Here is a 9,798-nt window from a genome sequence, read left to right on the forward strand (position 1 = left end):
ATTAGTTTTCACTGACTTGGATGGACTGCCTCACCGAGGAGTGGCCTGGGAGGTCATACTGAGTTCCCTGCATTTATAAGAAGTTAGGGCTTGCAGACCTCAAGGAACTCTTACCTGTACAAAGATCCAACACTTGTTGGATCCTTCCTTCTTTTTCTCTCTTTTTCTTTTTCTGGTATGTTACCCTATACAGGTGTAGAAAGCATGCACAAGACTTATTTTCTCTTTGTAGGCACCCTTTGGGAAAAGAATGTTCCATATTGTCACTAATATACTACTTAGCATATATCATCACTAATATACTACAAATATACCCCTTTACTAAGAGGTGAAGTGAAAGAGTACTCTTCTTTGGTTTATGATGTTTTCCCACTATGTGAATCAGAGGTTCTCCAGAGAAACAAAACCAGTAAGATGTGTATATATAGGAAGAGATTTATTTCAAGGAAATGAGGAGGGTGACAGACTGGAGACTCAGAAAGCAGTTTGCAGGTCAAGTCCAGAGACTGGCTGCTGGTTCAAGAGAGGGCAGCCTTTGGTTCTATTTAGGTCTTCAACAGATTAGATGAGACCCAGGCACATTACAGAGGGTGTTCTACTCTACTCAGAGTCCATTTAAATGTAAATATCATCCAAAAACACCATCACAGAAACACCCAGAATAATGTCTGACCAAATCTCTGGGCACCCCTTGGCCCTGCCAAGTTGACATATAAGATTAGCCATCACCCTGTATACAGCCTTTTGTATCTGTCCCTGGAATACTTTGTGGCAAGAGTTTTGTAGAAGCAACCACCTTCCTTCACTCTTTTCATGAGTTAGTCATCAACGTTAATCCCTGCATCCGTCCCCAAGAAGCAAGAACTTCCATTTTCCTACATGAAGTATCAAAAATAGTCAAATTCATAGAACCAAAGAGTGGACAGGAGTTGCCAGAAGCTGGCAGAGGGGGAAGAGGGGATGTATTTATCAACAGGCATAAAGTCTCATTTAAGCAAGAAAACTTGGCCCTAGAGATGTGCTCTACAGCGTCGTCCCTACCACCAGCGATTCTGTATAGCACACATAAACATTTAAGAGGGTAGATCTCTGAACAAATTGTCAATTGCTCTTACCACAATTTAAAAAAACTTAGCCAAAGAGGTGGAGGTTTGGGAAGGCCACATGACTTACCTGAGCTTGTACAATGCTGAAGAGGCCAAGACAGAGTCCAGGTCTTCCTGTCTCCACAGCAGACGGCCTTTAAAAAGAAAATTATTTTTTTACTTATTAAGTTGAGAGAAAGAGCAAAAGGGGGAGAGAGAACAAGTAGGAGACGGAGAGAGGCAAAAGGAGACGGGAAGCAGACACCCCGCCGAGCAAGGAATCCACTGCAGGGCTGGATCCTAGGACTGAGAACCCCGGATCATGACTCAAGCCTAAGGCAGGCACTTAACTATTTAAAGATTTTATTCATTCATTCATTCATTCATTCATTCATGAGAGACACAGAGAGAGGCAGAGACACAGGCAGACGGAGAAGCAGGCTCCCTGTGGGGAGCCCGATGTGGGACTCGATCCCAGGACTCGGGATTATGACCTGAGCCGAAGGCAGGCACTCAACCACTGAGCCACCCAGGCACCCATATAAAATGATATTTAAAGAGATTCTCAGCATGTCAAGTATGACGAGAGAAGGAAGTCAACCTCTATGTATGAGGATGGTGAAGATGCACATGGTAAGCTCTTAAGAGGGAAAACAACAGCATGGTATAGTATGATGCTAAAGAGAGAGAGAGAGAGAGAGAGAGAGGAAAGCCATCCACCCATTGACTTGGCTTTTTTTCTTAATTAACTGTATTTCCTTAATTGTATATGTAAGGGCCAGAATTCTGAGAGGCCGTGGAGATTCCATTTTCAATATTATACTTTTCTGTGCAGGACTTGTCTCTAATGAACCTGTGTATTCATTTGGTAGTTATAAAAAGTAAAAAGAAATTGGAAAGTTATAAAATAATAAGATTAATGGACAGAGTTATGTGGGCATTTTGATCAATCTTAGGCAGTTGTAACTCTGGGAAACGAACAAGGGGTGGTGGAAAGGGAGGTGGGCAGGGATGGGGGTGATGGGTGATGGGCACTGAGGGGGGCACTTGATGGGATGAGCACTGGGTGTTATGTTATATGTTGGCAAATTGAACTCCAATAAAAATAAATAAATAAATAAATAAATAAATAAATATCCTAGGCAGTTGTGTTCCTTGGGATGTCTTTGAGGCCACAGCCAGAGCCTTATTTATCTCTGCAATATCTGTAGTGTCTGGAACGTGGTGGGTTCTCACTCGATGCTATTTAAAATAAAACAAATAATAAAGGTTTTTCTTAGGACTGGCTCAAGTTAGCATCCTAGTTTTGTTTCGACTCATTGCTTTCAACTTTTCTTTAGGTCCTTCCTTTTTACTAGTTCACGGTGATCAATTATCCAGAACAAGACTTATCAAGACCCCAGAACCAGGGAGGGAAAATCAGTTGGGTGTCAGAGGCCATCTCTCCTGTCCCTGGGTACCTTTGCCTACAATGCTCTTTCTCACCTTTCCTTACGTGACCCCTGTATTTCAAGCTCTTGATGTGTCCCCCCTAAAAAGATGCTGTGAAATAAGCACAAGATTTGCCCCCATGCTATCAATGACCTTAACGTTGCAAAAGCCATGTAATTGGTCCCACGTCACCCAACCAGTGCGCTGTAGAGGTGGATCCCTTCCGGACCCCTTTGTGTATGCACCTTTGCACATCTGTCTGGCCATGAACCTATCCTGCAAGCCTTTAGAATTCAAAGAATTTCAGACTCAGGCTTTCTCCCCTCAATCCCTATTGGGCTCCCCCTGCCTTTCCAGCATCCTCTCATCTCCCCAGTGGTTCTCTCGGTCCAGGGAAGTAAGGCCTCCACTCTCATGGGAGTAACCACCACAGCTCTTTATGTATATGTGCTATAAACAAGACTTTTAAAAAATTATTTATTCATGAGAGACTCAGAGAGAGGCAGAGACATGCGCAGAGGGAGAAGCAGGCTCCCTGCTGGGAGTTTGACGAGGGTCTCAATCCCAGGATCCCAGGATCATGACCTGAGCTGAAGGCAGACGCTCAACCGCTGAGCCACCCAGACAGCCCAAGACTGTTGCTTTTTAACCTATAAAAATTATAAGATGTATCATAAACAGGGAAGTGTAAATGATGTATGCCAACAGTTTTAAAGAAGAAGAAACAAGTAGTCACTTGACCAGCGTACCTGAAGCCCTGCTGCCTCTGCTTGGTCACGTCCCTGCTCCTGCCCAGCACAGAGGGAACCATTCTACTGATTTCTCCTAATCCTCCTCTGGCTTCTCTTTAGAGTTTTATGGCATATGTTTATGCCTAACCTCAAGCTGCCCAGTTGTTCTATCCCAGAAGCTTGTAATGGGGTGATGGACGTTTGGGAGAGTCCATGATCAAGCTCTGAGATTCCATAAATTTAGGGTCAGGTTTGATGTCTCAGTAAATTCAATGGCTCTGACAAGCCAGAGCTGCTTGGGAGCAGAAATAAATGGGTGAAGACAGCCAACAAAGAACAAGAAAATGGGGCTTGGCAGATAAAAAGAATCAGACAAGACACCAGGTGGTGGGGGTAGGGAGAGAGAGAGAGGAATCCCCAGTACTAGAGCCTTTAAGAACACTGGTGATTTGTTTTTGAGAGGGAGAGGGAGAAGGAGGCTCCTCGCTGAGCAGGGAGCCCAACAGGGGGCTCGATCCCAGGACCCTGAGATCATGACCTGAGCTGAAGGCAGACACTTCACCCACTGAGCCCCCCAGACGCCCCCCAGGTTCCTCCCTTATTTATACACCTGGACATTCCCCTTTCGGCCAACAGAGCCCTATGGGGTCCACACCAAACCTCCGCACCGGAGCTCAGCCTTCACAATGGAAGGTCCTTGACTGACTTTTGCCACCAGAGATCCTCCGATACAGCGGCTGGCCAGGGCACACCATGGGGATGGCGGGCATGATCTGGCTCTGCATTTGGAAGCCTTACTCCGTTCTAACATGGGATAAGGCTGGCACTTTGAGGATCATCTCCATCTCCATCTCCATCTCCATCTCCATCTCCATCTCCATCTCCATCTGCGACCACACTGGCTGTCCCCCTCCCCCCACAAGGGCCCGCTGTGCCATTGACCAGCCACACGACTGCAACTGGCTGAATTATCTGCCCAGCTTTCCGAGCCTCTCCCTCCCTCACCAGGGGAAACAGAACCACAGATATCCCATCTCAGAGGCCCTCTGGGAGCATTGCATGAGGTCGTGCGTAAAAGCGGCTAGTAAGGTGGCAGGTAGACCATAAAGGCTCAGTGTGCGTCACTTCCCTCGTCTTTCCCAGCGAGAATTCTCACTTGTGCACAAAGTTTTACAGCGTAGCCCCATAGATGTACTTCCTCTTCCTTATGATTACCTTAGCCTATCTCAGTATTATTATTATCCTTATTTTCTTCTCTCTAGCTTGCTTCATTGTAAGAATACAGTGTATAATACAGATTTTGTACAAAGTATGTGTTAATTGACTTAATCGGTGAGGCTTTCAGGTCAGCAGTAGGCTATTCGTGGTTAAGTCTGGGGGGAGTCGGGCACCTGGGTGGCTCAGCGGTTGAGCATCTGCCTTCAGCTCAGGGTGTGATCCCTGGGTCCTGGGATCGAGTCCCATATGGGCTCCTTGCAGGGAGCCTGCTTCTCCCTCTGCCTGTGTCTCTGCCTCTCTCTCTGGGTCTCTTGTGAATAAATAAATAAAATCTTAAAAAAAAAAAGTCTGGTGGAGTCAAGAGATATATGTAGATTTTTGGGTCTGTGGGGTCAACGCCCCCAATCCCTGTGTTGTTCAAGAGCCAACTATACAAAGAAAGACCATGTTGCTTGCAAAATGTCTTGTAATAAAGTTTTCATTTTCAATGGGGAATTGAATTGAATTCCCCAATCTGTCCACCAAAAGCACCCCACCTCTCCCGCCCTAGGATGGGCACATGGTCTAGGCCTGGGTGATCAGACACCGGGTGGTGATTTCAGTAAGGTCATGTGGCCCTGCGGATGTCAGCACCTTAGTTTGAACAATTGGGAAAGAGTAATCTCTATTTAGGTTTCAAGCAGGTAGGGTGTGAGCCTGGAGCTGTTGGTGTCTATCTTGTCCTGATGAAGGGGTGAGTCTGTTGAGAGTGAAGCTCACCAGTGGAATATGCTTCTGAGAGATGGAAAAAACAAACAAACAAACAAAAACAAAACAAAACAAAAAACAAAAAACAACCCCCCCCCCCCCCACACACACACACCCAGAAACAAGCAAAAAGGCTGAATCCTGGTGGCATGGCACCATTTGGTTGCCTGGATCTAGCCATGCCTGAAATAGGATTTCCAGTTACTTAGATGAGTAGATGTTTGAGTTGACTTTATGCCACATGTAACCCCCAAAGTCATTAATGGACTCTCAAGGATTAAAGTAGTAATGAGGGTGAGAGGCCCAGGACAACCAGGGTGGCTCACTTTAGCTCTTGTGTCTCCACCAGCTTGCCAATTATTCTCAAGTTGGAGAAGACCATCTGATTTCAGGAAGAGTGAGGGAGGCCAAGTGGCTGCTGGTGGGGCTCTTCCTGGCTCAGGAGACCATATCTGCCTGGTTGCTGCTGGGTGGCTGCCCTGGGGTCCATCCTCCTGCCCTGGACCCGGCCTGCCATGCTGATGGCTCCTCCTCCAGGGCTCCAGGCCTGGTGTTTCTGACCCTCCATCCTCAGCCCTGCCCCTCGCAGCCAACTTCTCTGCTGATGACACTGAGCACATTTGCTCTGGAATATTCTGGAGGCCATAGTTGAACCCTGGAGGACTTTGTTTTGGTGTCTGAAATCCCCACTAGCAATTTTGGAACAAGTAGGGCCCTCTGATTAGATGCTACTGAATCCTCTGATGACATACAGAGCTAGTAGTTGTTGGGCTCAGGAAGCAAGCACACCTCCAGGGATGCTTGTGCCTCCTTGATAGATTGGCCTCTTTCCCTCTGGGTCTTGACTTTCCCCAGGGGCCTCACAGATGTCTTCTGGGCAGTGGCTGGCAAGCAAGATCCTTGGCTTGTAGCTCTAGCGTTCTGGTCTGTGTTTGGGTCAACATGTGGCATTCTCCCTGTGTGTCTGTCTTCACACGGCTTTCATCTTTTTTAAAAAATTATTTATTCATAAGAGACCCAGAGAGAGAGGTAGAGACACAGGCAGAGGGAGAAGCAGGCTTTCTAGGGGGAGCCTGATGCAGGACTCGATCCCAGGACCCCGGGGTCACTCTCTGAGCCGAAGGCAGATGTTCAACCACTGAGCCACCCAGGCACCCCAGCTGTTGTCTTATAAGGACAAATGTCATGTTGATTTAGGAGTCTGACCTACCCGAATGTGACCTCATGTTAATTAGGTACATCTGCAATGACCCTATTTTCAAGCAAGGTCACGTTTCTAAGGTGCTAGGACTGGAGAGGAGGGTAGGGGTATTGGGTTAGGGCTTCAATATGTATTTTATGGGGAACCACAGATCTCCCTACAACATGGGTATCACAGAGCGGCAGGGTGGGGGGTGTTTCACGGAGGGACTAGTTATAGAGAGGTGTCCAGGGTAAAGGGAGGCCAGCAAGAGATGATGACGCACCCAGGGCTTCATGAGCCAGGACCCGTGAACGCCCTGAGATCCAAGGAACCAGGAAAAGGAGCAGCTCCAGAGTGTAACCCAAGGGGACCCTCTCAGGGGGTGGGGGTTGCATAAGTGATCTGGGTGGGGGTGTGAGGACCTGGGGGCCTTACTACGGCAGCCTCATCCCTTCCTGCCAGCTCACCTCCCACGGTGGAGCCCCATCAGTAGCCACAACGACAGGGCCGGGGCTGCTGTCCACAAAGGTGGCCTCCTGGAGCGTGGACAGGGAGAGGGGCCAGGTCTGGAGGCTGTCGGCCCCCCGCCCCTCCCACGCGTCTCTCCTGTGCTGTCTTCCTGCAGCCACATTTTGCGTGGCCCCCATAGCTCTAAGTGACACACCCTCAAAGTTTCTTGTGCTCTGAGAAGTGCCCAAATGTCGAGTGCTTCCCAGGGTATGTGGTCGCTTTTTGTCTCCGCTTACTTTTTTTTTTTTTTTTTTAAAGATGTTATTTATTTATTCACGAGAGACACAGAGAAAAAGAGGCAGAGGGAGGAGCAGGCTCCCCACGGGGAGCCCAATGCGGGACTCGATCCCAGGACCCCGGGGTCACGCCCTGAGCCCAAGGCAGATGCTCAACCCCTGAGCCCCCCAGGCGCCCCTCTCTCTGCTTCCTTATGCTTCTCTGCTTTTCCGTATTTTTAACATTTGGTCGACACTGGCTGGGGGCGGGGGAGGGGCGGGGGGCGCCCAGGAAGCCGCCCCCACCTCTCCTAGCATGGATTGCTGAGGGCTGCCTCCCGCCCTGCAGTGTCCCTCTGTGGTCTGGGATGGTCACTGGCTTCCGCGAAGTCCGAGCAGGGTCACGGGGTGGGGGTGTGCTCGCTGGAGACTGGGAACTGCGTGGGATTTTGCGGGATTACACCTGTGCGGGGCGGGGACTCCGCGGACAGTACCTGGAGGATGGGCTCGGGCCCACAGTGACACCTGGTGGCCACTCCGCATAGCGCACGGCACTTGCCCCACTCCGCCGCTTATTACAATTGTTCCCCCTCTGGTGGAGAGATACCCCATCGCCAGAGGGCAGCAGGGCCCGCGTGGACTCAGGGGCATCTGAAAGGGAATCGGGGGCGTCCAGCCAGAGGGCGACCAAAGTACAGAGACAGGAAATTCAACTTTAGAGCATCTGGGGTGCCCCCAGCCAGTCCTCCTACAGGGCCCTGACCTCATCGTCTGCAGGGCAACCAGTGGGCAGGGGGACATCAGAGCAGACCCACCACACGGGAGGTCCTTCTTCCTGCCTCATCAATCCACATGGCTTCTCTGGGGGAGTTCCAGGGTCTGAGGTCTGACCCCCGCTTTGGAGTCCTCGTGGCTCTGTGTGGTGTAGATGCTCTCTCCCTGTCCATCACGTCCCCACCTGCCATCTCCATAGAACTCACTTAAAGGAGGCAGAGTCCTGAAGGGAGCAGGTCAGGACCTGAAGCCTGGGTCTGGGCGGTGGCCAAGCTTGGCCGGGGGCGCAGCCCCGATGCCTCCCAGCACTGGCTGCCTGTGGCCCTGGCTCCCGCACTTCCTGTCCTGAAGCTGCATCTCTGTCTCTGTCTCTGACCACAAGTCGGCTTTCAAGCATTTTCCTGCCCCCGCGCCCCACCTGCAAGCCCCCACTAGTACTGGCCTGAGCACCGCTCTAGCACCTGCTCCCCCACCTACAGTAACAAAATCTCCCCCAAGGACAGAAGACGGACTCTCGGCCTGCCCTGCCTGCTGCTTCGCTGACCCTCCTAAATTCTGACACCACATCCTGATCATCAACCTTACAGGGTGGGCTGGGTTCCACGGTGATCACGCGACTCTGGGCATTTCACTTTGTAGATTCTGGTTTAAACACAATTGTCAGGGTGCCTGGCGGGCTCAGGGGTTGAGTATCTGCCTTCATGAAGCTCAGGGCATGATCCCAGGGTCCTGGGATCGAGTCCCACATCCGGATCCCTACATGGAGCCTGCTTCTCCCTCTGCCTGTGTCTCTGCCTCTCTCCCTGTGTCTCTGATGAATAAATAAAATCTTAAAAAAAAAACCCACCTGCTTATGTGTACAGTATATATATCAATTTTGTAAATGGCTTGGGTCTGGGGTAAGGGGACACTTGGGCCCTCTTTCATCTCTAAATATTAGAAAAGTTTGCATCAAGAGTTACAATATTACTGCAAAAAAAAAAAAAAGTACCCTATATTTTCCAACATCCCAAGGATCATGAACTGTTTTGTGTAATAAGAACGAGTTAGGGAGGTGCCTGCTAAGAAACAGAATGACGGTTTTAAATGAGTTTTCCTTTGCAAATGCACAAAAAGGCTGCAATGAGGTAGATACCCCTGGCGTGCCTCAGAATCAACTCAGAAGTGTTTTAAAAACAGCTGTGCCCGGGCCCTGCTCCGACCAGTTAACTCCAGGAAAGAGGCAGGTTCAAATGTGCTGCCAGGAGCGAACGTCACAGCGCCGCTGTGCTGCTGACCCGGGGGCCGCTAGCCACGTGAGGCTGTTTAAAATTCACAGTGGCTTGAACGAGATATAATTCAGAATCCAGTCTCTCTGGCGCGCAGGCCACATTTCTAGGGGTCAACAGGCACCTGTGGCTAGCAGCTGCCCTCGTGGACAATGCAGGTTCTAGAACATTTGCACCGTCACAGAGAGTTCTGTTTGGCAGGGCTGCCCAAGCGGGTTGCCAAGTCCTGCTCCTGTTGCTGGGGGCTGACCCCAGTGTGGTGTGAGTGTGGTATAAAGTGGAGGTGGTTTTTTTTCTAAGTTTCTGAGCGGGCTGATGGCTAAAGTGCGTGTATGCATGTGTGTGTGTGTGTAAGTGTGCATGCATGTGAGCGCATGCGTGTGTGTGCATGCCTGTGTGCGTGCATGTGTATGCACGTGTGTACATGTGCACGTGTGCATACAAGTGTGTGCGGGGTCTATGCGGGGTCGGACAAGTGTGTGTGTCTATGCGGGGTTGGACCCATTATGGTACCTGTTTTTCTTCTGCTCTGTGTCACCCTACAGAGTCAAGAAGCTTCTGGATGCGTGTCCTGGGAATGTCCAGTGGGAGGCACCCAGGGCCCTTGCAGAGACCGGGCTGGTGTTGGGGCATCTC

This window comes from Canis lupus, chromosome 5, assembly GCF_011100685.1.
Source record: "Canis lupus familiaris isolate Mischka breed German Shepherd chromosome 5, alternate assembly UU_Cfam_GSD_1.0, whole genome shotgun sequence".
Lineage (NCBI taxonomy): Eukaryota > Metazoa > Chordata > Mammalia > Carnivora > Canidae > Canis > Canis lupus.